Source organism: Protopterus annectens, chromosome 1.part0 (assembly GCF_019279795.1).
Source record: "Protopterus annectens isolate FY-2018-M chromosome 1.part0, PAN1.0, whole genome shotgun sequence".
In the NCBI taxonomy this organism is placed as follows: Eukaryota; Metazoa; Chordata; order Ceratodontiformes; family Protopteridae; genus Protopterus; species Protopterus annectens.
This window is the reverse complement of record NC_056725.1, coordinates 1246140771-1246168004: the sequence shown is the minus strand read 5'-3', so window position 1 is coordinate 1246168004 and position 27234 is coordinate 1246140771.

The window sequence follows — 27234 nt, the reverse complement described above, 5'->3', positions numbered from 1 at the left end:
CACTTGGTTGGGTTCAAGTCATGTAAAAGTTGTTCTGTTGTGCTTCATGCAACTATTTAGTTGCACTTAGTAAATTCAGTGAATTGCTGATGCAATTTTCGTTGATTACGGGTCACTGAATAGACGATCACTGGAATACAATTTCAGCGAACTAATATAGACCCTACTATACTATACTACCAGAGATTGGGCATGTTATTATTTCCTAATATACTATACTAGACTAGACTACCAGAGATCAGACAGATTATTTTTCCCTTCTATACAATACTAGACTACCAGAGATCAGACTGATTTTATAAGAGGTCTGTTTGATGTCCATAATCAAGAAACTTACCAACTCCATTTTCTATGGGATACCTTTAAAGCGTTGTTACATACCCAACTGTGATCCCAAGCTTCTGGTTTATGGAGGAAATGGAGTTTTAAGTGATCCACAGAAACAATACCATCAGCTGGCACCCAAACTTGAATTGTCTAGGACCCTAACTCTTATATGCAGCTAACCAAACCTAAGGCTAAAATTCAATTTATCATAAATATGAAAATTGAAATTGTCATGGATAGATTTCATTTGCAATATTTTGCAAATCTCCCCTTCTGTATACTCCAGGTTAGCAAGAAAATGCAAACCAACTGGTGACTACTCATACGCACATGTCACCAAGAGAGACAGAAGGCTTTATTCATGCCTTATCCCTTAATACTATTATGAGCTGATTCCACTGCTATTACTGTGACATGTATGTGATCTCTTAAACTCATATAGACCCCATGAAACACACTCAGAATAAAAACTGGTTACAGTTCTCACTTCCCAAGCTCATGCTAGATCAGCAAGTACAACTGATTTAGTCTAATTCAGAAAGAGGTATTCATAAAGACTATTAAATCTTTAAAGTCAGATAAAGCTCCAGGAACAGATAGCATTCCTTCAAAGATTTATCAATTATTTCTTCCCTTAGCTTATGACCTGCTTTGGCAGACTTGAGAGTTATCAGCTGTGAGCTCACCTGTTCCTGCATCATGGAAGCATTTCTTCCTCCTTCCAGTACTTAAAGACCCAAGCTTGCCATTGATTTTCAGGCCTATCTCCTTACTTAATGTTGATAGCAAAATCTATACAAGTATTTGCCCTGCATGCCTTTCTACTCTTCCGCTAATTTTAATTCATCCAAATCAGGTGGGCTTTGTTGAAGGATGCTCCTCTAACCATCATATTATAAGAGTGGCTCAATGGCTTGACAGAGGATGTTTGGTCAAGGCTCAAGAGCACTACTCTTACATTTTTGACAATGTAAACTGGTCATATTTAACATAAGTATTATCAGCCATTGACTTTCCAGTGTTATTCATTGATTCAGTTTGCGCCTTATATCAAGGGTCCATGGAGGCAGTTTGTGTAAGACCATGTGAATCTGTTTCACTGACAATCAATAAAGGAGTATGAAAATGATAATCCTGAGTGCTCCTACGTTTTGTCCTAGCCATTGAACCCCAGGATGAAACCCTGAGAAAGAAGTCCCCACAGGCAAGTGACTCATTGAGGATGTAGACGATAGTGGGGTGGCAATGTTTGCCAATGACTTAGTGGTCGACCCGAAAGAGCCCCATAAAACTCTTTCTATTGCATGGGAAACCCTTATGACTGGCAGTTGTTCTCTGGCTATAACATTAATAATCTCTACCCCTCAACTGTTAATCAGCGAAAGAATGGTCAATATACAAACTATTTATTGTTGAGCCCTAAATATAGCCTGACACTCTAAATCCTCATCTATACACATCTCACAGTACCCCAACATATTCGACCATGTCCTCTGTTCTGTCTTAAGTAGACTAGATCCTACTACATCATTAGGCCTTAGGATCTTTCCTGTAGGAGCTCACACAGCTTCTAAATGAGCCAGGAGGGACTTTCATGGATAACCTGATGTGCTATAAGGAAATGACCTTCACATTTCAACTCAACATGAATGACGATTATAAAAGATTCACAGAACTTCAATTTCAATACAACCCATCTCCAGCCCATAATATTTATTGCTTTCAACTTATCTCTATGCTGAAATCAGTTATAGATACAAGAAAACACAACTTAAACCCTTATTAATCCTTTATTGAGGTCTTTGAATTTGCTTTTAAACATTAGTGATGTAAGAATGTACATTTCAACCTTTTTCATTCTGCTAAACTCCCTTTACTACAAAATAACCATATACTTGTATCACCTATATGAAACAGAAACAGGCAGAAGCATTTCTGACTCATGACACCTGCATCGCCAAAGATCATTCTCAGAGGTGACCTCTTCCCCTAAATTGTGACCATATGCCTGGAAATGCACACAAAGATTATTCCTTCACCCCAGATCTTCTAACTATCTGGCTCCCTGCTCAAAATTTTCTCTGATGGAGGTGTAATGGCAATATAGGGACAATTATATGTGAACATATTATATGGAGCTGTCCTTCCCTGATTCAGTTTTGGACAAAATTTTGGGATAAAGTTGATCCATCAAAGTGTACTAAAATATATGTCAGAAGGGAGCTTGTGATTTATGGTACAGACATTGACTTCTAGATCCTGCCTCCTCTCCTACAGATAAAGATACTAGCAGCTAAGAAGGCCATAACACAGAGAAGAAGGAACTTAATACATTTGAGACAGGAGGACTGTAGACAGATTCTTCAGTATATGCATGGAGCAGAACATCTCATCATCATAAGGAAGAACAAGGAATACTTATTCTTTAATAAATGAGCCTCCCCCTTGTAGTGAAGTTATAGGAATTTCAATGGTTTAACCTCATTTAGATGTTTTCTAATAGCTTATGCGTATAACAGGCAGACAGAATTTCAACCTATTTTCTGAACATCTTTTTTATATCAAGGCTAAACATGCCTTGGACTTTTTCGGTATGCCAAGTCTTTTGCATTCTTCTCCAACCTTAATTGTTTATGATTTCTAGTTTCCCTGTTCTATCACTCTAAGGAAAAATGAGAGCTCAGATTAGAAATGACTTGTCTATGTATATGGTTAGACTCAATGGCTCTTTAGATATATAAACCATAGTTTCTTTACCTGAATTTTTAACACATTTATTTCTTAGTAATATAACAGGAGTTAATAACATCACTTCTAGCTCAGGGATATTAATCATAAAAACTTGAATCAATGCTCATGTTCAGACTCTTTCTTGATACAGCTATCTTTTATTTTTGCATTTATATCTGTATTATGCACATTTATCCGGATGTCAGTCACTGAAATCTTTAAAAGCTGCATAAAGTATGCTATTAACTTTCCTTGATACACAACACATATTGGTAATGAGATGATAAAATGGAAAAAAAAAAAACTTAAAAAAATACAGCCTCGCCAATGGAGCATGAAGGAAATGTGCACTGCTCCCCTGGATATGGGCCTACAGCAGCTATATCTAAGAAGCTTCACACTGAACGTCCCCCAAGAAAAATCTTGGCCCAGCTTTCCATATGCCTTTTTTACCACTCTCTCTATATATATATATATTTGGATTTTAGTGATTCTAGACCATGCTTACACACAGTACCTGTACTTTGAATAAAATCTTGTGTGTGCATGTGCACACACACACGCACGCACACACACACACACACACACACACACACACACACACACACACACACACACACACACACACACACACACACACAGACACACACACACACACGCACACACACACACACACACACACACACACACACACACACACACAAAAAATGTATCTGCTTTTACTGTATTTGTGTTTTTTCCTACTTTATTTTGCTTTTGCGTCATCTTAAAAGTACTCAATTGTATTTATTACTGCTTGGTGTAACTCATTCTAAGCCTTTTAGTTTAAGCACCTGGGCTTCAGACCAGTTTTACATTAAGAAGGTTTGTGGTCTGCACTGTAGTGGCAGAACAGGTAGCTTACATCCTTCTAAGTTGGGAACTGCTGATTGAGGGCTCAGTGTCTGTTATTCTAAAAGTGTATTAATTCTGGTTTAAGCACTTGGGCTTGATGCCAGTTATTTTACATTAAGAGGGTTCGTGTTCTGCACTCTTGTGGGAGGAGAGGCTGGACTCTGTCCTTCTGAGCTGGGAATTTCTGGTTAAAGGCTTATAGTGCCTGCATATTTGAACTGCTTCTTACTGAAATTGGTACACCTTGTTTGCTGTAGCATAGACTAGATCCAGGCCTGCTGAATCTAGCTTTGTTTGTATAACTTGAGCACTAATCCAGGCATTCTTTAAAGTATTCAGTTGTATTTATTACTGCTGGTAGTAACTTGATTAAAGTGTAGCTATCATTTCTAAGTCTTTTGGATTAAGCACTTGGACTTCAGACCAGTTGTTTTACATTAGGAAGGTTTGTGGCCTGCACTGTGGTGGCAGGACAGGTAGCTTACATCCTTCTAAGTTGGGAACTGCTGATTGAGAGCTCAGTGTCTGTTATTCTAAAAGTGTATTAGTTCTGGTTTAAGCACTTGGGCTTCAGGCCAGTTATTTTACGTTAAGAAGGATTGCGGTCTGCACTCTTGTGGGAGGAGAGGCTGGACTCTGCCCTTCTGAGCAGGGAATTTCTGGTTAAAGGCTTATAGTGCCTGCATATTCTAACTGTTTCTTACTGAAATTGGTACACCTTGTTTGCTGTAGCATAGACTAGATCCAGGCCTGCTGAATCTAGCTTTGTTTGTATGCTTGTTGTTTGTTTATTTCCTGAAACGCTAATTCCACCTAAAAGCGGCCTTTTAGCACTTCTGTGGATCCCTAGTGATATCTGCATTGCTTACTGTACTTATTTCCTTGTTTCACTTGAAAGAAAGTTACTGTTTGTCATTTTGCATTTAAGTTACCTGTAACACATTGCATTTAAGTTACCTGGCACTTGCTCACTAAAGCAATTATATAAGTCAGCTCTAAAAATTAAAAGCACTACACCCTCACAAACTCCCTTGAGTACCTTGTTCCCCATTGGCCCTTTTTTCAATTATAAAGGAATTCCCAATACTATTCTAGCATGTCCAAAGGTCAGTTGTCAATCTCCTCTCCGGTCCAGCTGGTGAATCTGGGAATCTTGAGGCAATGTTACAACTGCCTCATGTACACAGACAACCCTCTCCTCCTCCCAACAAATTCCAACACATGTGAGAGATGCAACCATATAGCCAAACTGGAGGCTAAGCTCTCTCAACTCAGTACTGGCGTAACCAGTCAGGAGGAGAAGGAAACCACACTCACTACAATTCCAGTCTCACATAGACTTACCACGACAACAAACCAAACACATAAACACACAAAACATACTCGGAGGCTCTAAATAAAAATCTGCCTAAGCAGCAGAGACCTCCAAAGCAGACACCCAAGCAACTGCTACCCCAAAACAAAACACGTGCAACACATAGCTCACAAAGCCAGTGTGCCGAACAGTCACAGCCCTTAAGGCTAAACAACACACCTGATACACTTGTAATAGGTGACTCTATCGTCAGGCACACTGGCGTCCCACTCACCAGGCTGAACAAGGAGAAGGTCACGGTGAGCTGCCTGTCGGGCGCTAGGATCCGCCACATAACACAAGCACTCAGGTCACTCCAAGGCAAGTACAAATATGACTCAGTCATTGTCCATGCTGGTATGAATGACCTGAGACGTACCTCCCTGGACTACATGAAAAGAGACATAGAGGAGCTCTCTGAGCATGTAGCCCAGGCCGGTATGACCCTGACCTTGAGTAGCATCTTACCCTCACCAAGAATGATGCCACAATATGAAGACAAGATGATCAATTTCAACAACTGGCTTAAGTGTTGGTGTCATTCAAAGGGGATCCAATGCCTGTCAGCCTGGGATGACATGCTCGACAAGCCACAATGCTTCACTAGGGACGGCTTGCACCTGTCACCCTGGGCTTTGGATATTGGCAAAGGCTCTTGCTACCCCCATAGTGCCTTTTTAGGCAAGGCTCAAAAGACAAACCCACCTCCATAGGTATCACAAGGGATAAGAAACTAAAAGTAATGCTACTCAACGCCAGAAGTCTAAACCTCAAGATGCATGCACTCGAAACTCTCCTTAGCATGGAGAACATCGATATCTGTGCAGTAACAGAAACCTGGTTCAAGGCTCCCGAGAGCACCCCAGCACTACTAGGTTATACCTCATACCATGCTTTTCGCCCCAAAACTTGGACCGAACCACAAAAGGAGGGGGAGTATCAATATTCGTCAAAGATACCCACACCTCCAGGTTGGTGGCACAGCACGAAGCATCAGAGACTATCCATGTGCAACTAACTGTGGGTAAAACTGCCTTCCAGTTTATAGCCTGCTACAGACCACCCTCCCAAACACAGGAACCCCACTCGGCCTTCCTGAGAATACTGGAAAATATGAAGGTCTCTCCAAACACCATTATATTGGGTGACTTCAACTACCCAAACATAGACTGGGAGCATTACTCTAGCTCCAACACCCTAGCCCAAAGGTTCCTAGAATTTATAAACTCAAATGCTATGGAACAACTTGTTACCACTCCCACAAGAGGGAAAACATACTGGACCTGATCATCACCAACATGGGGACACTATGCTCCAGACCAGAAGTGTATCCCTCACTGGTAAGATCAGACCATAAACTAATCTCACTGGATATTCACATCCCGACCCCACCCCTGCCCAGAAAACCACAGTGAAAAACTTCTCTAAAGCAAATTTCACATGCCTCAAAACCGAGGCGAAATCCTTCAAAGCCCCCGGGCCTGTGGAAAATACTGTCCAGACCGCAGAATCCTTTATAAACGCATTCAATGAACACCTTCAGGAATGCATGGATCATGCAATCCCAAATAAAACCAAGACCCAATCCTCCAAAGGCAGACGTCCTGTCTGGTGGACCCCAGCCATAAACAAACTATACAATAGAAGGAGGAAGCTACTACATGATAGAGCAAAATCCCAAAAAGGGAAGGCATCTCTGATCAGTATTAGCAAAAAACTACGGGCACTCATAAAATCATCTAAGGCCAGCTTCGAGAGAAAAATTGCACAGGACACTAAGGATAATCACAAGGCTTTCTTTAGTTATGTTAGGAACCTGGGTGTGAATTCCCAGATATACTCAGAATTAGTCCAAAATGACAAAAAATACACTGAGCCAACAGACATTGCCAACATCCTAGCTGACAGGTTCAGTGCAAACCCCCCCCCCCCCACCAAAAGGGCAAATATCTATCCCAACAGAGTGCTGCCCCCTGACATCTCAGATGCTCAGGTAAGAGCCGCCCTCTCCAAAGCAAAAACACAGCATCAATGGGACCAGATGGTATCCCGGGCTGCGTCCTACATGAACTCCAAGAAGAGCTAAACCCAAACATAAAACTACTGTTCAATCTTAGCCTTACTACAGGATATGTACCCAAAGAGTGGCATACAGCAACAGTGGTCCCTCTCCACAAAGGTGGTGCCTCAACAGATCCTGGAAACTATCACCCCATAAGCCTGACTAGCTTGGTCTGCAAAGCTATGGAAAGGATCATCATGGACCTCATAAATAAAGATATTGGGGACCTACAGACACTGGATCCTTCCCAGTTTGGCTTTGTTAAGGGCAGATCCTGCCTCTTAAACCTGGTCGATTTCTTTGATTCAGTCACCAAGGCCATTGACGAGGGAAGCTGGTCCTCACAGCCTTCCTGGTCCTCGCAAATGCCTTCGATACAATACCCCACTCGGGCATTATAGATAAGCTCACCAGCTTAAATATAAACCCCTATGTCACTAGATGGGTTGCAAACTGGCTCAAGAACAGAACCCACATGGTTAGAATTGCTGGAGCCATGTCAGACTCCAAACCAGTTACAAGTGGCGTCCCACAAGGCTCAGTCCTGGGACCTCTCTTGTTCGGTATATATTTCTCGGCGGTACAGGCCAACATGGAAGGACTGTGGCTGACCAAGTTCGCAGATGACTGCAAACTGGGTGCCATAATCAACTCTCCAGTCGACACAAGCATCCTCCAAAAGGGCCTCATAGAAACAGACAACTGGTGCCAGAGCCATGGCCTCAAGCTAAATGCCAAAAAGTGTATAGTCATCCCCTTTGGCAAAAACAAAGTGCCCACAAATTACCACATAGGTGGTAATCCATTAAGTACAGAAGAAGTCATTAGGGACCTGGGGACCCAAGTTGATAGCAATCTCTCATTTGACAACCATGTGGCCAAAGTGGTTAGAAAAACATTTTATATAGCCCACCTAATCATGAAGGGATTCACATCTAGATCAGGGGAGGTCATCGTGCCTCTTTACTCATCCCTCATCAGGTCCGTAATTGAGCACAATGCCCCTTTTGGGATGTACCTTACCAGACACCTGCAGCAACTGGAAAGACCCCAAAAGTACCTCACCAAGAGGATCAAAGGGCTCAAACAGATGCCATATGCCGGTTAAAGAAACTCCAGCTCTACTCAGTGGCATACTGCCTGCTCAGAGGTGATCTGTGCCTGACGTATAAAGCCATGTCCAACCCGGAATTAATGGACATGCTGCACCTCAGAAAATCCAAATCCCATCGAGCTACGCACTCGAGAGACTTGAACCTCAGCACTGAAATAATTAGGACATGCTGGAGGGACAGATTCATAACCCAGAAGCTCCCTTCACTCTGGAATAATCCCAGTCCAGGTTAGGCAGAGTCCCACATTGACTCTCTTCAAGAGGAATCTTGATGAGTGGATGGGAGATCATAGGTTTACCCCAGTATCACTTCTGTGTCACTGTTAGACAGAGGCACAGTATACTAACCTCAAAAAAAGGCATAGCAAAATTAATTTAAAATGTGTGGCGAAAGCCAAACACACTCTGGCTAGGCTTATAAATGCCCTAGGGCAGATAGCCTAGTATGAACCTATGAACCTATGAACCTATGAACCTATGAAACACACACACATATTAATATCTTGGCAAGGGTGGTAATATTCTCCAGGACTAGAGCCATCTTATCTGGATTAAGGTACTAAACTTCTACCACCCCAGATTATTAGGTACGAGTGCTTCCAGTTATTGTTTAACTCTTCTTAATAAGTCAATCATACACACAAATGATTGCATGTATCAGAGCAGTCTGGGCAGCAACAGGTAGATGCCAGCAGTTTGTCACTACTAAGTAATAAGTACTCTCTTATAAATTAATAAATAAGTAAATAGATGACTTATCAAAAGATTTTTAGAAGCAGAAAGAATGAGATAAGCCCTACAGTAAACACCTAGATAGACTGAGAAACATGAAACTACACACAGAAATACAAAACAATTGCATTAGACAACTACATGTCAAAATAGAAAACCATCTGTCTAAAGTAGACTTTATCCTAGTCAGCCTTAAGCTTAAACTGTCTGAATCCCTAGAGATCAGAGCAAGGAACAAGTGCAGTAAGCAAACACACTATTCACACGCTACATAATTCCTCCTCTAGTGCATTTTATCTCCATCTTTCTTCTTCTTTATGACTGCTGTTTTCAATTATTTTGTTTACAACTTTTCTACACAGAAACCATAGATGCAACCAACCAGGGATCCAGATATCCTTGCTGTGAGCTTGTTTTCCTGCACTTGACAGGTTCTCTCCCTAACAGAGTTTTCTAATTGTTTTTTTTTTTCACATCTCTTGCCTCATATCATGGGAATAATCACATTTCTTGTAATCAAAGGAAAGAACAATCATCATTCCTAGTTCACACATGTCATGTATATTACATATTATATACTACTGATGTATTTCCTAACAGACTGCAGGTTCAGCTTTCTGTTACAGGCATCATGTACATGTTATACACTTGATAGAAATATGTCAGAAGATCACAAATTGTTTTCATGCAACTGGGGAAAACATATTTTGCAAATTAAATTATCTATTTTTAGTTTGCTAGCCTTCAGGATTTACATAAGTGTAGCTCACATATCTGTTAGAATGTATCAGAAGACAATGCATTTAAATATCAAACATTGCATTATCTCTCTCTATTGAAATCTCTTGAAACTTTTCTTAAAGCAATCTCAAAAATGACACTTGAGGAGAGAGTGCATTCATTTAGTACAGTACTCAGCATCCTGTCTTAAAAGGCTATTTGGGCTTTGCATCCTCAGTATAACAAGATCAGGCCCTTCTTGTGTAACCTCCATCTGGGTAAGCTCAGGCTGAATCTTGCCATTTGCCACTCTGTGGCCCAGATAAGACACTTCTGCCATTTCTGCTACACACTTGTTGAGTTTAATGTTAACCCTGCCTGTTTAGTCTGCCCAATATCTCTTAGCAGCTAGAAAGTGTTCTTTCCAGGATGCAGATTGTAATATCATCCTGCTAGGAAGCAATCTACTAACAATCAGAATGCTGTGACATTGTTCATGTAAAAGGGCACTCTGGATATCCACATTCTGCATCCACCCCCAATCAAGGAAACCACTGTGAAAAACTTTTCAAAAGCAAACTTCACATTACTTAAGATCGAGGTGGAAAGGTTCACAGCCCCCATGCCAATAGACAATGCTGTCCAAGCTGCTGAAACCTTTACAAAGGCATTTTATGAGCATCTGCAGGAATGCATGGATCGTGCTATCCCAAGTAAAACCAAGACTCACTCCTCCAAGAAAAGGAAACCAGTCTGGTGGACCCCTGCCATAACCAAGCTATACAACAGAAGGAGTAAATTAGTACAGAAAAGAGTAAAATCCCAAGAAGGAAAGACATCCCTGATCAGTATCAGCAAGAAACTATGATCCCTCATTAAACCATCCAAGGCTAGTTTCGAAAGAAAAATTGCCAATGACTCCAAAGATAACTACAAAGCGTTCTTTAGCTATGTCAAGAACCTAAGTGGAAACTCTCAGATCTGCTCTGAGTTAGTGCAGAATGCCACAAAATACACTGAACTGACTGATACTGCCAAAATTCTGGCAGACAGGTTTAGTGCAAACTTCACCCCCCTCTCACCCCCTAAAGGGCCCATAACAATGCCAGAATGTAGGGCCACATCAATCACCGACACACAGATTAAAACAGCCCTATCCAAAGCCAAAAACACAGCTTCAATGGGACCAGATGGTGTCCCAGGCTGTGTCTTACAAGAGCTCCAAAATGAACTAACCCCTCACCTAAACACACTGTTCAAACTCAGCCTCTCTACAGGCTACATACCCACAGAGTGCTGCACAGCAACAGTTATCCCGCTCCACAAAAGTGGAGCCACAACAGACTCCGGGAACTATCGCCCTATAAGCCTGACTAGCATGGTCTGCAAGGCTATGGAATGCATCATCATGGAACTCATTAACAGAGACATTGGAAACCTCCAAACCTTAGACCCTACCCAGTTTGGCTTTGTTAAGGGCAGACCATGCCTCCTAAACCTGGTGGACTTCTTTGAGATGGTTACCAAAGCATTAGACGAGGGAAAGGAGGTCCACACAGCCTACCTAGACCTCGTAAAGGCTTTCGACACCATTCCCCATTCTAGTATTATAGACAAGCTCACCAGCTTGAACATAAACCCCTACGTCACGAGATGGGTTGCCAACTGGCTCATGGATAGAACCCACATGGTGAGAGTTGCAGGCTCTTTGTCCGACTCTAAACCGGTTACAAGTGGCGTCCCCCAGGGCTCAGTCCTAGAACCACTCCTGTTCAGTATATACTTCTCAGAGGTACAGGCAAGCATAGGAGGACTGTGGCTGACCATGTTCGCAGATGACTGCAAACTAGGGGCCATAATTGATTCTCCGGCTGATATAGACACCCTCCAGATGGGTCTCACTGAGATGGATACCTGGTGTCAAAATCATGGCCTCAAGCTAAATGCCAAAATGAGCATAGTCATCCCCTTTGGAAAAAACAAAGTACCCATGAGCTACCACATAGGTGGTAGTCCCCTAAATACAGAAAATGTAATAAGGTATTTGGGGATCCAAGTAGATAGTAATCTCTCCTTTGATAATCATATTGCCAAGGTGGTTAGAAAATCCTTCTATTTGGCCCACCTAATCACAAAAGGGTTCGCATCTAGAACAAAAGAGGTTATTGTGCCTCTCTACTCATCATTCATTAGACCCATCATAGAATACAGCACCCCATTTGGGATGTACCTTACAAGACACTTGCAACGGCTGAAAAGACCACAATAGTACCTCACCAAGAGGATTACTGGCCTCAAACAGATGCCCAATGCAGCCCGACTCAAGAAAATCCAGCTGTACTCGGTTGCATACCGCTTACTCAGAGGTGATCTCTGCCTGACATACAAGGCCATGTCCAACCCAGAATTGATGGACATGCTCCACCTAAAAAAAGAAACAAATCCTGGAGAGCCACACGCTCTAGAGATATAAGTCTCACCACAACGATAAATAGGACATGCTGGAGGGATAGATTCCTATTCCAAAGACTCCCCATGCTTTGGAACAGGATTCTAATATAGATCAGGCAGATCCCCTCACTAACACTCTTCAAGAGAAACAGAAAATTTATCCTGGGGATCACTGCAGTGGCTCTGCTGGACAGTGGCGCAGGGAACTAATGGCTCTGTTGGACAGAGGCACAGGGAACTAATCTAAGGGGTGGCAAAAGCCAACACATTCTGGCTAGGCTTACAAATGCCCTTGGGCAGATAGCCTAGTACTTACCTATGAACCTATCCATCTAGTTGATATGAAACTAGCACCTTTATCTATCAATATTTCTCTTAAGAAACTTATTTTGCTGAAAATTTCTTAAAGAGTATTTGCCTTTGACTCTGCCTTAGTAGAGGACACAGCCACCATGCCAGGGTTTATAGTAATGTAGTCCATTACCACACTGATGATATGACTTTTACCTGTGGAGCTTGAATGTTAAGATGCACAGAAATGTCCATAGCTACTCTCTGAAGCAGTTCCTCAGTAATAAACAAAGGTATGGCATCAGCTTTAACTTTATGTCTTGTGGTACTCTGTCAAATATATGATATCTGTCTAGTAAAAAGTCTGCAGAAGCTTTCTTTTTATATGTTTTAAGACTGAATGGCCTGACATGGGAATATAATGAGCTATGACTAGATATGTCTGTTGATGTGACCTTTGTACTAGCTACTCTTGCATCACTTCTCCCTCCAGCCCCACTTAAGGAGTCTATTCTCTGTGCAATAATCCTTTCTCACAGTATATAGACCCCCAACACTGCTGTAGCTCAGGAGCCACCTTGCTAACCCCTCAGGTTCTGTAAATTAAGGTCTAGGAGTTGTCTATCTCAACTGTTTCTATGCCTCTGCCACACTTCCTGTGCAGATGAAGTTGAGTATCTTTTGTCACTTATGCCTCAGGTCCAGGCTTGCTACTATCCCAAACCTCATCCCTTGAAACAGCCATACTCAAGGAAAATCTAGTACCTTTTAATAGCTGTTTCTCAGATTCAGGCTCATTGCTACCAATTAGGATACCCTGAAGTTACCACATGACTAGATTTGATTAGAGATGTGGGCACTGTTGTGTTCATCCCCTGCTACCTTCCCCACATGCTTGTCACCATGCCTTGCTGCATGTAACCACATGTGGACAAGGTACTGCATCATCAGAATAATTTCTGTTTAAAACATCTACTTGGATTTCATTTAACGCTGCCACCTGCTTGTTCCCTTGCCTTCCTTCTCAGTCTAAGCAAATTATAGATAATGTTTTATAGGTTCATAGGGTCACAGGTTGTTACTAGGCTAATGACCACTAGGGCCCTTACAAGCCTAGCCATGCACCCCAAACCATCTGGGTCCCAAGTATCATATGGGGTATGTTAGTAGGCAGGAAGCTAAGGATTTGTAAGGGGAGGAATTAGTTAGGATAATACTTTTCTTATTGATGGTCTCTGTCCATAAGGGACATGGTGGCCAGACCAAGGGTAAATTTATAATTTTCCATCCAGTTGTCAATGTTTTGTTTGAATAGGGTCAAGGGCAAGCTCTGTTTTACATTGATGAGAAGCCTATTCCATAGTGTGAGAATCCTTTGGGACACATAGGTGTCTCTCCAGCACATTCTGATTATGTCACAAGCAAAGTTTAAATCCCTGGATCTAATGTTCCTGGTGCTGTTTGTTTTGTGCATGTGCAACAGTTCCATCTGGGCTGGACCTGAGAAAGCCCTAGATATCCGATAAGCAAAGGAAGTAGGCAAAAAGTAGGACACCAGTGAAACAATGTAAAACACACATGTTTAATGATTAAGCTCTTTTTGTCCAGTGGATTCACATGAATTTCATCAGATAAAAAAATCACAATAATCTCTTTTTAAATACCCCTCCTTACTAGGTCATGTGACTTTTGAAACTTTTCATTTAAAGTCCCCTTATGTTAAAATATATAAAGAATCACCATGTTAATATCTATAAAAGTCCCTACTAGTATACTTAAAAATTAAACAATTTAAACAAAATATCAATAAACATTTATCCAAACAAAAATACACATCATACTAAACTAAAATTTTATCTAATAAGATTTCTTAACTTCAATAAGCAATGAATTAAACACATGTCATTGAGACCTGGATTGCTATAGGCATTCAAACGCACCTGCCATATCAATTCTAATTGTTCCAAAAATAAGGTAATTGGTCTTCCTCTTGGGTCACTTCTAACTTGGTCTAAAACCCAAAATTTAAAACTATGATTCGGGTTTGACAAAACATGTTTGGCTAGTGCATTCTTCACCTTATTTATACTAATACTGTATAGGGTGTTCATATACTCGTTGTCTGTGGTAATGGCCCACTGGGAACATGAATATCTATTTTAGAATACTCAAATATTAGGCCAAATATACTTTTTTATGTGTTATTTGGATGATATTTGTATCATAATCGAAGGGGATGAAACTACAGCTATAAAATTAGTCCAGAATTGTAATAATACGACTGAATTCTTGCAATTTACTTTCAACTTCCAAGATCAAATTATTTCTTACTTGGATGTTGAATTAAGTAAATATGAGGAAGAAAGTAGGTATATTGCAAGAATTTTCAGGAAGAACACATATTCAAACACCTTCTTGCATTATTCGAGTGCCCATCCATACCATCAGAAACGGTCAGTAGTAAAGGGCCAACTCTTTAGAGTAGCAAGGATGGTATCAATTGAAGTTGACTTTAACATGGAATGCCAAAATCTCAGACAAATGTTTTTGAGACAAACTTATCCACCCTTATTAGATGAGTTGATAGAAGAAGTAATAATGAAGAGAAATAGAGGCATTTATAAGCCTCTTTTGAATGGTGACTCAACTACTACTAGTATACAGGGTGAAAGACCAGTAAACACTTGTAATTCCTTTTCAGCCATAAGGAACAATAATGGCAATGAGGAGGAAACAAACCCTAAATTTAATATAGGATTTGTTAGGACTTGTAGTCCGGAAGCTGCTTTGTTAAGAGAAATTCTAAATAAGAACAGGAGTCTGATAGTGCAGGAGAATGACATTGCAGAGAGAGTAGGACTAAGACCAAAAATAATCTTTAGAAAAGGAATGAATTTAAAAAAATTGTTTGATGGCAATAAGAGGCAGAAATGTAAAAACCCAGGCATGTATAGGTGTAGAAGTTGCCCGTATTGTAAACATGTGGAATTTGGACAAAGTGTGGAAATTAATGTCCAGAGACTGAGTTGCAAAGATAAGTTCAATTGCAACTCAAGAATGGTTGTTTACCTTGCTAAATTCCAACTTTGCCCATCTTTCAATATAGGCAAAACAGAGCATAATCTCAGAGAATGAGTATATGAGCACCTATACAGTATTAGTAGAAGTAAGGCTGAGAATGCACTAGCCAAACATGTTTTGCCAAACCCGAATCATAGTTTTAAATTTCAGGTGATAGACCAAGTTAGAAGTGACCCAAGAGGAGGACCAATTACCTTATATTTGTAACAATAAGAATTGATATGGCAGGTGGGTTTGAATGCCTATGAAAAGCACTTATTCATTAAACGTGTGTTTTACATTGTTTCACTGGAGTCCTACTTTCTGCCTATCCTTTGCTTATCGGATATTTAGTTTGCCTACAAAGTATTTCTACTGAGGTAGCCCTGTAAGCAAGGCAAAGATCCCCTCTCAGCAGCCTGCAGGAGACTGAATGCAGAGGCAGAGCATTTAAGCAATCAGTGTAGGATAGAGTATTTATGCCTTGAATCCTCCTAGTGACAGACCTTTATGTGCATTCCAGTTGGTGCAGGTGTCTAGTTAGATACATTCCAATGGGGGGCTTTCTATTCAATGATTGGTATGATAAGGGCCAAGTTCAGGTAATGGTACCTGAAAAAGTATTCCACCTAAGGGTCTAAATGGAGTAAACTGCCTGGGAAAGTATTGCTCCTTTTTAACCACTGTAGGCTAAACAATAGTTATGTATAATACTTTACCTCTTTGATTTCCCTTCCACTAGGATATGTACATACCTCTGGGGCAGTTTAGTGTAGGGTCTGTCTAAAGAGAGCTCATCTTTGTTGTAGTGCTACCCCTGCTTCCTGCCTTCCATGACGTTTGTTCCATAACTTGTTTCAGTGGATGTTGATAATATACTTTCTCCCTTTGATTATGGTGAAAACAGATTACCTCAAGACCCTGGCTTGTAATAGTACTGGTGGCATCTTCCTTTGCTTGTGGAACCTGCAGTGATGGGTTTGGCTGTCTTTATGGGGCCTCCCCTCATATTGTGAGCTGTTCACTAGAGTTTCCCTTCCACTTCATACCTTCAGCCATGTTATATTTCCAGTCTGCCAACAAAATGCTCATGCCATCAGGCAGGGTAGTGAGTCCTTGGTCCTTTATCAAAAGGTCTGCTAGCCTTTCAAATATAGTATTTTGGCATCTGCTCACCAAGTTATGAAAGTAAGTGCTTATTTTGACAATATAATTATGCATACTGTTATCTCTCTATTTCTGTGCTCCTTGAATTTCATCATAGATTTTCCAATAGTCAATTTAAAACACTCAAATAAACAGAGTTAATTTTATTATAATTCAAACAATCTACATCAGACATTTTTGATGAGATACACATTTTCTTACTCATGAGAAGAGCGGTTAAAAAACTTTCACAATCCTTATTCAGTTTGGTGTTGATTATGCACCTTTCAATTGTTTGAATAAAACTAACAAAGTCACCCCTCACTTTATACTGAGAAATAATATGGTGCTCACCTTGGCATCTAGGGTTTTACTTTCCCTCTTCCATGTACTCAAGCACCTTTGGTGAAGGTCAGTAACTGTCTCCCATGTTGGCACTGCTTCTCTCTCCTGCTCACTCTGTCTGTCTCACTCTTTCATGTCTCCAGCTGCTGAAGTTTGTTTTAGTTCCCTCAGACCCTGAATGCTTCAGCTCATACTCAAGTGTTTTTAATGCCAACTGGGTTTAGTGATAATGTGAGGATGGGTTAAGATTGCACTTTTTCTGCATTGTCGACAGACATAGCACCTGCTAGGCTGTTTCCTATTCCAGCTGTACTGAAGGCTGCTATCATATACTACTTGAATATACTGGCATGCACATTCCCCTACTTTTGTACTCTTTAGGCACCTGAGATAGTTACATATTGGTATATTCTCAAGAGCTCATTTCTACCAATTTCATAAGTTATTCTAACTACAAAATAAAATACCTCTGTACAATCTATACTGCTGTATACTTATTTTGTGGCAACAAGACTACATATGCTTTGCAGGCTAAATAAAACTACTTACAATATCCACACCACTTCTCACTACTGTGAAAAAGATGGCTGAGGTGGGATGCAGTACTTGGATCTACTCTACTGCCCATTAGAAAAATTGTTGTTGATCAAGAAAGCTTAGACTTTAAATCTGATGGCTATCAGGGGTACAGTCTCTCAAGCTGCATCACCGGTACTCAGAAGATGAAAGATAAAAAAATGCACAACTGTGAGTCAGTAAGCAATTCACTAACTTCAGCTTGGCCTGAACAGTATGCAGGAAATATGCATTGCTGCCCTGAGTATGGACCTATACCATCCACACCCTAAAATAGGCTTCACACTGAACACCCACCAGGTGTATAGTTATCCCCTTTGGAAAAAAACATGTACCCATGAATTACCACATAGGTGGCAGGACACTAAACATCGAAAGTGTGATGAGAGACTTAGGGACACAGGTGGACAGTGGTCTCACTTTCGATAACCACATTGCCACAACAGTCAGGAAATCCTTCTATGTGGCACACCTCATCACTAAGGGCTTTTCATCCAGAAAAAAGGAAGTCATTGTCCCACTGTACTCATCCCTCATTAGACCCATTATAGAGTATAATGCCCCGTTTGGTATGTACCTCACAAGACATCGGCAACAACTTGAAAGGCCACAGAAATACCTCAGTAAAAGAATCACAGGCCTAAAGCAGATGCCATATGCTGATCATCTAAAAAAACTCCAGCTATACTCTGTGGCATATCGTCTACTCAGAGGCGATCTCTGCTTAACATACAAGGACATGTCAAACCCTGAGCTGTTGGACATGCTCCACTTAAAGAAATCCCAATCCCTCAGAGCCACACGCTCCAGGGATCTAAACCTTGTCATCACAATGAACAAAACATGCTGGAGGGATAGGTTCCTGACCCACAGACTCCCCATACTCTGGAATAGACTGCCCATACATATCAAGCAGAGCGCCTCTTTGGGCCTCTTCAAAAGGAACCTTGATGATTGGATGGGAGATAGGAAATTCACCCCGGGGATCATGTCAGTTGCCCTGCTAGACAGGGGCCTGGAGAAGTAAATATTGTGGGAAGAAATATCCAGGGAATTGTTATGGCTAGGCTTGCATAGGCCCTAGGGCCGATAGCCTAGTACCAACCTATGAACCTATGAACCAAGCAGAGTCTTTGGCCTAGCTCTGTATTTCAAATGTCCTCAAGTGCATCCTAAGCCACAGTAACTTTACTTTGACAAACACTTGCAATCATAGGCACATGCCAACAGGCTTGTGATAGTTCCAATACATTCAACAGCAAAGATAAGTGAATATTTTCCATTTCTTGCTCTGTTTTAAGTTCATTTTAACAGTCAGTATCTGCTTTAACTAAGATCTTTAAGCTTATATTAGTAATTCCAGAAAGCAACTGTACTGCATTTTGCCATTTAAGTGGTCTAAATGCTGGTGTTTGCCATAGTTTCTTTCTTATGTGGTGATTGAGAGAGCCAGGCTAGGTCAGGAACTGTGTTTTAAGGCAATTCCAAGCCAGTCATCTACACAGCTAAGTGACTAAGAATATTTCCACTATGTTCTAGTTGTGTTCTTTAAACCTAGTTGTTGTCCTCCACTTAAGATAATTTGACAACTTAGTGTAATATTTCTCCTTGTTTATTTGCTGTTGTCCATATGCACATAAACATCATTTGGTGAAGTCTCTCTACTTAAGCTATGTAAATACATGTGACCTCCTATTGTATTCAATACAACCAGAATACATACTGGATCTGTCTTCTGGCACTTAAGGCATCCAGTACAGATTTCAATTTCCTTCATTATTCCTGGCCAGTAAAATATTGATTTAGTTTAGTCTGTACAATAAATCATTTTGTAATTTGAAGTGTGAAAGGATTTTGTTCAATTTCTTTCACTACAGTTCTAGATAGATTTCCTTTTTTGGCTAATTTTGATGTTTTTCTCTCTAAATCGGATTCATAGAACCCTTTTAGAACCCTTTTTCTTCTGTTCAATTTCTGTATTTTGGCTCAACAGAAATAAAGCTGTGTTCAAGGCTTTCTTGTCTCTCAGTGAACACTACCAATGTCTTTTCGCCTTTCTTAGGTTGCTGTTCCTCTATTAAAGGTGTTGTAGAGCAAAATATGTCTTCAGTTTTACTTTTTCCCTTGCTTACAAATACATGGCTGGCAGAAAATGGGTTTAGGACTCTAACCAGGTATTATTTCTTTCTCTTTTACTAGAACAGTGAAGTCTTTCGTATCAGTAAGTCATTCCTCCTCAACAACCACCTGCTGCTTAGAAATCTGCAACTTGTGATAAGAGTTAGAATTTTGCCTAGGGTGTAAATTTCCTGCGTTCTAACTTCATTTCTTTGGAACAAACCCTTTCAGTGAGGTAGTCCTTCTCTCTGGTTCTTCTTGTCACTCATTTTCCTTGTTTTATAACCTGTACAGACTACAGTATTTTACTGGTCAGTTTCATTCCTTCTACAGTCAGTGTTTCTGCTGGCTATGTGATATGTGTGATATATTTTTAAATTGTCTAGTTTCTTGCTCTTCCCTTAACCACAGGCAATATTTTAAGCATCCTTAGTGTCAGTTTGAAGCACCCACTTTCACTAACAGCAAACAAAACCATTTTATTTTAATCAATGAGCTAACATTTCTGTCATATTATTTTTAATATATTGACCCTCAGGGATTGGCCACAACTTAAGTATATGCTTTCAAAAACAGATAGGGCTCACCACGGCTGATAAAAAACTCCTTTATTACTGCAGTACAAGTAAGCGCTTTCACGTTCTCTCAACGCTTCATCAGACTTCAAAACAGTTACATACAAAAAATAATCTTTAAATACATTCACCAATAAAAAACAGCCAATCAACATCACTATGATATCATCACGTTTGCATCACTTAAAAAATAAAGGTATACATCATAAAACATGTATACTATTATAAACAACTCTATTTCATCTCATGATAAATATAGTATACTTTCTTTGAATGTAAAAACAAATATAGCCCTTCAATAAATATATATATATATATATATATATATATATATATATATATATATATATATATATATATATATATATATACACTAAAAATCAATGCTTATAGGGACGTGCTGCTAGAAAAGGTTTTAAACTAACCTTCTCATTGAGTCCTCGTCCTTTATATGCCTGTAATCTAATTATCCATCTATTTTTGTATTCTATTGTCTGATTTTTTATATTCCCTAATCTTTTCGTTCTTTTAACTAACTGCAGTACACTAAACTTAAAAGAGTGTGATGTTCCTACACTTAATATGTGTCTAGCTAGAGCATTGTGATCATCTTCCTTACTGACGGCGTATACATGTTCCCTTACACGTTCCCTGAGGCTTCTGTTCGTCTTACCTACATAGAAACAAGAGCATACCTGGCAAACAGCCAGGTATACTAAGTCTCTTGACTTACAATCAGCATAAAAGTCAAAATTGAAAGAATTTCCTGTGTCTGGATGAATAAAGACACTATTTCCTGACATATAAATACATTGATGGCAGCCTCTACAAGGAAGTGTACCCTTCCTGTTGGATAGGGTATCACTCTTGTCATTATTCTCATAGCAGAGGAGCCTTTTCAGGGATTTCATATTCCTGAAACTTAAACTAGGTTTATTACCCACTATTTCAGAAATGCTGTCGTCAGTGGTAAGGATACTCCAATTCTTATATATTATATTCTTAATTTTCATATTTTTGTTGGAGTAAGGAATAGTTATCCTATTGACAGCAGTTTGATGTCCTCTATTAACCTCAGTAATTTCACAACCTTGATGTCTATGTAAGTATGGCTTGTCCTTTCCTCTCCTCATGGAGTGAGTATTGCAATAAATATTTTCTACTTCTTTCTTATTATAATCTCTTGCTAGGAGATTGCCAGCTAACATCCCTTGTTTGCAATTAAAAGTCTCATCTTCTGTAGTAAGGTGAGAAATTTGCAGGGTCTGGCTCTCCACTATGTTGCCATAAATATGTTGTGGGTGCATACTATTACGATGTAAAATACTATTTCTCCAGCAAGATTTCCTATATATTTCCTGAATGTGTCACTCCATCTCTCTTTGATATTTGTACATCTAAAAATTCAATCATATTATCTGAACTTTTATGTTCAAAACTCAAAAAACTTGTTGTACCATTTATATATTCAATAAACTCAGTTAGTTCATTCATAGTCCCATCCCATACAAAAAACACATTGTCTACAAAACGCTTGTAGAACTTTGTGTTTTTACCATAATTTGTATTGGATATGACATAGGTGTTCTCCCAATATGCCAACACAAGGTTAGCATATGAATTGGCACAAGGGGTGCCCATTGCAACCCCTTTTCTTTGTAGATAATATGTATCATTATATATGAATACATTGTTATTAAGTACCAAATCAAGTAACATAAGAATTTTAATAACCAAATCCCTTGAAATTCCTCTCTCAATAAGGTATAACCTTAAATACTCCATTCCTATGTCATTAGGAATTGTAGTAAACAAGGACACAACATCTATGGTCACCAACAACTCATCATTAGTTATATCATGCATAGAAAGATATGCACCATAGCTCTCTAAAAACTGTTGTGTGTCCTTCAATATAGTTATTGTGTTATCAACTACTGGTCTGAGATGTTTCTTAATAAAGATAGAGGCCGGCTCCATGAGCCACCCACCACCTGATACAATAGGTCTCATTGGTGGACAAATCAAGGTCTTATGAATTTTCGGGAGTCCCCTAAATGTAGGAATCAGAGGTGACTCAACCATAAGATATTTATAGAGTTCACCATCTATAACACCACACAGAAGTAAATCATACAATTCTGCATGTACCTTCTTGATCAACCTATCTAATAGTATATTGTTAAGCACAGAGTATGTATCAGCATCATCTAGCATATTCTGCATAGTGTTAGAATACATCTCGAGGTCTAAAACTACAATTGCACCTCCCTTATCTGCCTGTCTAATCACAATACTATCGTTGTCCTGTAACTTCTTAATAGATGCGAATTCATCAAACGACAGATTATAAAACTCAGATCTAGTATTGGATTGATACAGTTCAAAAATGTCACCACATGCCCTATCAAACGCCTCAAGAAGAGGATGAGTTAAAGGTATATAAGTAGAGGGCCTTCTAAACACATTCCCTGTTGTAACACCATTATTACCAAACTGCATTTTTAGATTTACATTTCTAGTAAAGTTCTTAATATCCAGTAAAACATCACCTCATGAGAACTGTATCATTCTATTAACTAAACCATGCAAGAATTCTGCCTAATACAAAGGGTATCTACTTTCTAAAAGCATTAGTTCTATATATAAAAAATACCATATATACTTATATCTATCTATCTATCTATCTATCTATCTATCTATCTATCTATCTATCTATCTATCTATCTATCTGTCTATCTGTCTATCTATATATATATGGTCTACTTGAGTAGAATGAAAATCCATTTAATCGAATCTTACTTAACCTAGATGGCAACACGGAAAGCTTACTTTAACAAATGTTCACATCACCAGAATTTTAATCTGGGAAAGGAAGCAGTTGTCCAATATTAAAAAAAATCAAACACACTAGAGCATATCAAACCCACCCAAGTGGGGGGCTTCAGCCCATATCCCCCTAACTAAATATACCAACTCCGAGATTACACTAAAGTGGGGAAAAGGGCAAATGTCTCCATGGTGGTAAAGTGTCTCCTTTGCTGGAGTAAAACTCCGATGATATGCATATTTGAAAAATTGAGTCTTTAGCAAAAAGTCATCTCATCTTTTTGCAGTTCAGTGAAGTGGGTTTTCAATAATATCAGGTAGACCCATATATGTAAATATATATATATGTATATATATATATATATATATATATATATATATATATATATATATATATATATATATATACAGATGGATGATATAGATACTTGCTCTCATAAGTCATAATTTAGTACTTTAGTTTTCTGTTTTATTAAGTCTGTTTATGCTTGTGCCTACCCAAATTATTGGTTAAGATAGATATACTTCTTCAAGTAATGTTGTGTTATCTAATTATTCTGCAAATTGTATAATGTATTAAATTTAATTATTATATAATAAATGTGAATATTTAGAATAAACTCTGTTCATAGGATCATAGGATCATAGGAGGTTACTAGGCTAATAGCCCCAGGGCTCTTACAAGCCTAGCCATGTTCAACCTGTTTTCCCAAGGGTGTCTGGTTCAAGCAAACAATAAAATCAGCAACTATTGTGCCTGTCCAAGGTTGACACAGGTGGAACCCCTAGAATGAATTTCTGGTTACCCATCCAATCATGTAAATTACATTTAAATAGGGCCAATGAGGGGCTTTGTTTAACATGAATAAGAAGCTAGTTCCAAAAGTAGGGCAACCTCCTGAGACAAATCTGTCCCTAAAGCAAGTTCTATTGATGTCAGATACCAGGTTAAGGTCCTCTGAGCACGTGACCTGTGTGCCATTTGACTTGTAAATGTGTAGCATTTCCATTAAAGCTGGGTCAGAGATTGCTCTGTATACAAGGCACAGGTCACTTCTGAGCAGTCTGTAAGACAGAGTAAAGTGACAATGATTTCAGTCTGCCTGTTTAAGACAGATCTTGAAGACTCTGAATTTTCTTTGCAAGAAACCTTTGTGGTTTCTCCAATTGCTGCAGGTGTTTGGAAGGGAACATACCAAAGGGAGCTTTGTACTCTATTATTGGCCTGAAGAGGGAAGAGTACAGGGGGATATAATCTCTTTTTTTCTGGAGGCAATGCTCTTACTTATGGAGCAATATAAAATGCCCTTCTTACCACCTTGGAGACATGGTGATTGAAGTTAATGTCACAGTTGACCTGTGTACCCAGATCTCTCACCACTGACTATGTGCTTAGGGTATTCCTATTGATGTGGTAGTTTCCAGGAACATCACCCTTGCTAAAGGAGATGATAATGTATTTTTTTGCATTAAGTTTAAGACCATGACTTTGTCATCAGTCTTTAGTCTGTGAAAGATCTTCTTGCAGGAAATTGACATCAGTCCCAGTTTGCAGTCATCAGCAAACTTTGTCAGCCACAGTCCTTTAGTTTTAGCCTGTACTTCAGAGAAGTAGATTCCAAACAGTAGGGGTCCCAGAACCGATCCCTGTAGAATAGCACTGGTTACAGGTATGCTGGAGAAGGTGGAATCCAATATTTTCACTGTATGAGTTCCATCAGTGAGCTAATTTGCAACCCACCTGACAATATATGAGTCGATATCCATCTGGGTTATGATGCCTGAGTGGGGGATTGTGTCAAAGGCCTTGGCTAGGTCTAGGTAGGTTGTATACACAGATTTGCCCTCATCTAGAGCTTCAGTGACTGTCTTGAAGAAGTCCACCAAGCTTAACAGGCATAATTTCCTCTTAACAAAGCCAAACTGGGTGGGGTCGAGCATTTAGAGATTTCTTATATCTTTGTTAATAGGGTCTCTGGCTCTTTTTAATTTGTCCATGTCTTTTGGGTTTCTAATACCATGACAGGAATGGACCCCATTCCTAAGTCAAAGTATGATTAAAGTCCATGAAATTAGTATTGTTTCACTCTTTGATGTCAGACAAAAGTACTCTTTGCAGCATCTGCAATGTGCCCAGTAATGACTCATTCTGCAATTTATATGGGGTTACATAGATTGGTAACATATTTAAATATGATTGTAAATTCTCTTTTATAAGACCTGTTGCTCCTACTACTAGTGGAACTGTCTGGGTATCTTTCTTCCACATTGCTCTTGTTTCTGCCTACAGATCCTGGTATTTTATGACTTTGTGTCTCTCTGTATGCAAGGCAATGTGTGTGGCGATTTCAATGATCAGTGCTACTTTTGTCTTTTTTTCTTGGACCACTATATCCGGTTTTCTAGCATCTATCTTTTGAACTGTTGGTAATGAGTGATTCCATGTGGTATAAATGTCACCATTTTCTATGATGCTTTGTGGCTCATGTTTCCAGTGTTTCTCAGCCACTTCAGTACCATAATGTTTGCACAACCCCCAGTGCAACAGTCTCGCCACATTATTATGCCTTTCAGTATACAGTCCTTCTGCCATTAGTGTGTCACAACCAGCAGCAAGGTGTGTGACTGTTTCCAATTTGGTTTTACAAAACCTACATTTGTCTGTTTCTCCCACATGTTCAATGGACTTTGTAAACCAGCGTGTACATAGCCCACTATCTTGGGTGCCAATATTAACCTTTCTTTTCTTGGTTTGAATTCACCTCTCCTTAACCATTCCTGTGTTCGTTCTTGATAAACATGAGGTTCTTCCAGAAGTTTTCTAGACTTGCAACTATATTTATGTTTTTTCCACATTTCTTGCCTTCTCATCTGGTCCTTCACCTTATATTCTTTCTTTTGTTTTTTTTGGCACATTCAGTTGCTGCTTGTTTTTTATCTATTTTTAGTTTGATCTCCATTCCTGCTTGATGTCGATATGCTTCTGCTAAATTAAGCACAGAAGTCACCTTAGATTTATTCTCCTCATCTTTCAAAACTTTCACTACATTTGGATTTTGTGAGGTCAGTAAATATGTGTAGAGTCCCACAATTGCAGATCTATACATGTAATCAATTTCATGGAGGTCCATCCCTCCTTCAGAACGGGGAATATGTAATCTTGGTATACACTGATTTTTTATAAATCATTTGGTGAGCATGAAACATCCTTCTTGTTTTAATATCTAATCTGTCCAACACTTTTTGGGGTCAGTCTATCACTCCAAAACTGTACGTTAGGCTAGGAAGAGCAAATTGCTTTATAGCTTGGATCTTATTCAAGACCAAATGACATTCTAATCATCTGAAAAACTTTTGACAACCTGCAGCTGTGCTTTCAGTTCCTCAACTGATGAGCTATACAGTTTTAAATCATTGGCAAAGAGAAGATGAGAAGTCATTAGACTTTGTTGTTTTCTAGGAGCCAAACTGTAGCCATGGCCTAAGCTGTTAAGTAAACAGCTTAATGGATTAATGGCAAGGCAGAATAGCAACAGTGACAGAGTCACCCTAGAATACCCCCCCCCCTTTGAATTTTTATCCCTGGGATAATAATCTGTCCTTTATCATGGCTTAATTGCAAAGTGGTCTGCCATTGTTTCATGGTTACTGTAATGTAGTCAATCAGTGTAGGGTATATCTTATACATTATTAAGCATTCTTTTATCCATGAATGTGGGATACTATCAAATGCTTTTTTTGTAGTCAATCCATGCCATACTTAGATTCTTCCCCTTTTTATAGTTCTCCACTATAACTTTATTATTTATCCTTTGTTCCATATGACTTTCTTTTATTGTCCTTTTGCTCTACTGCCATAATAAGGGTCCATTATGATTCATTCCATGGCCTTGCAAATAAGGCTGGTCAG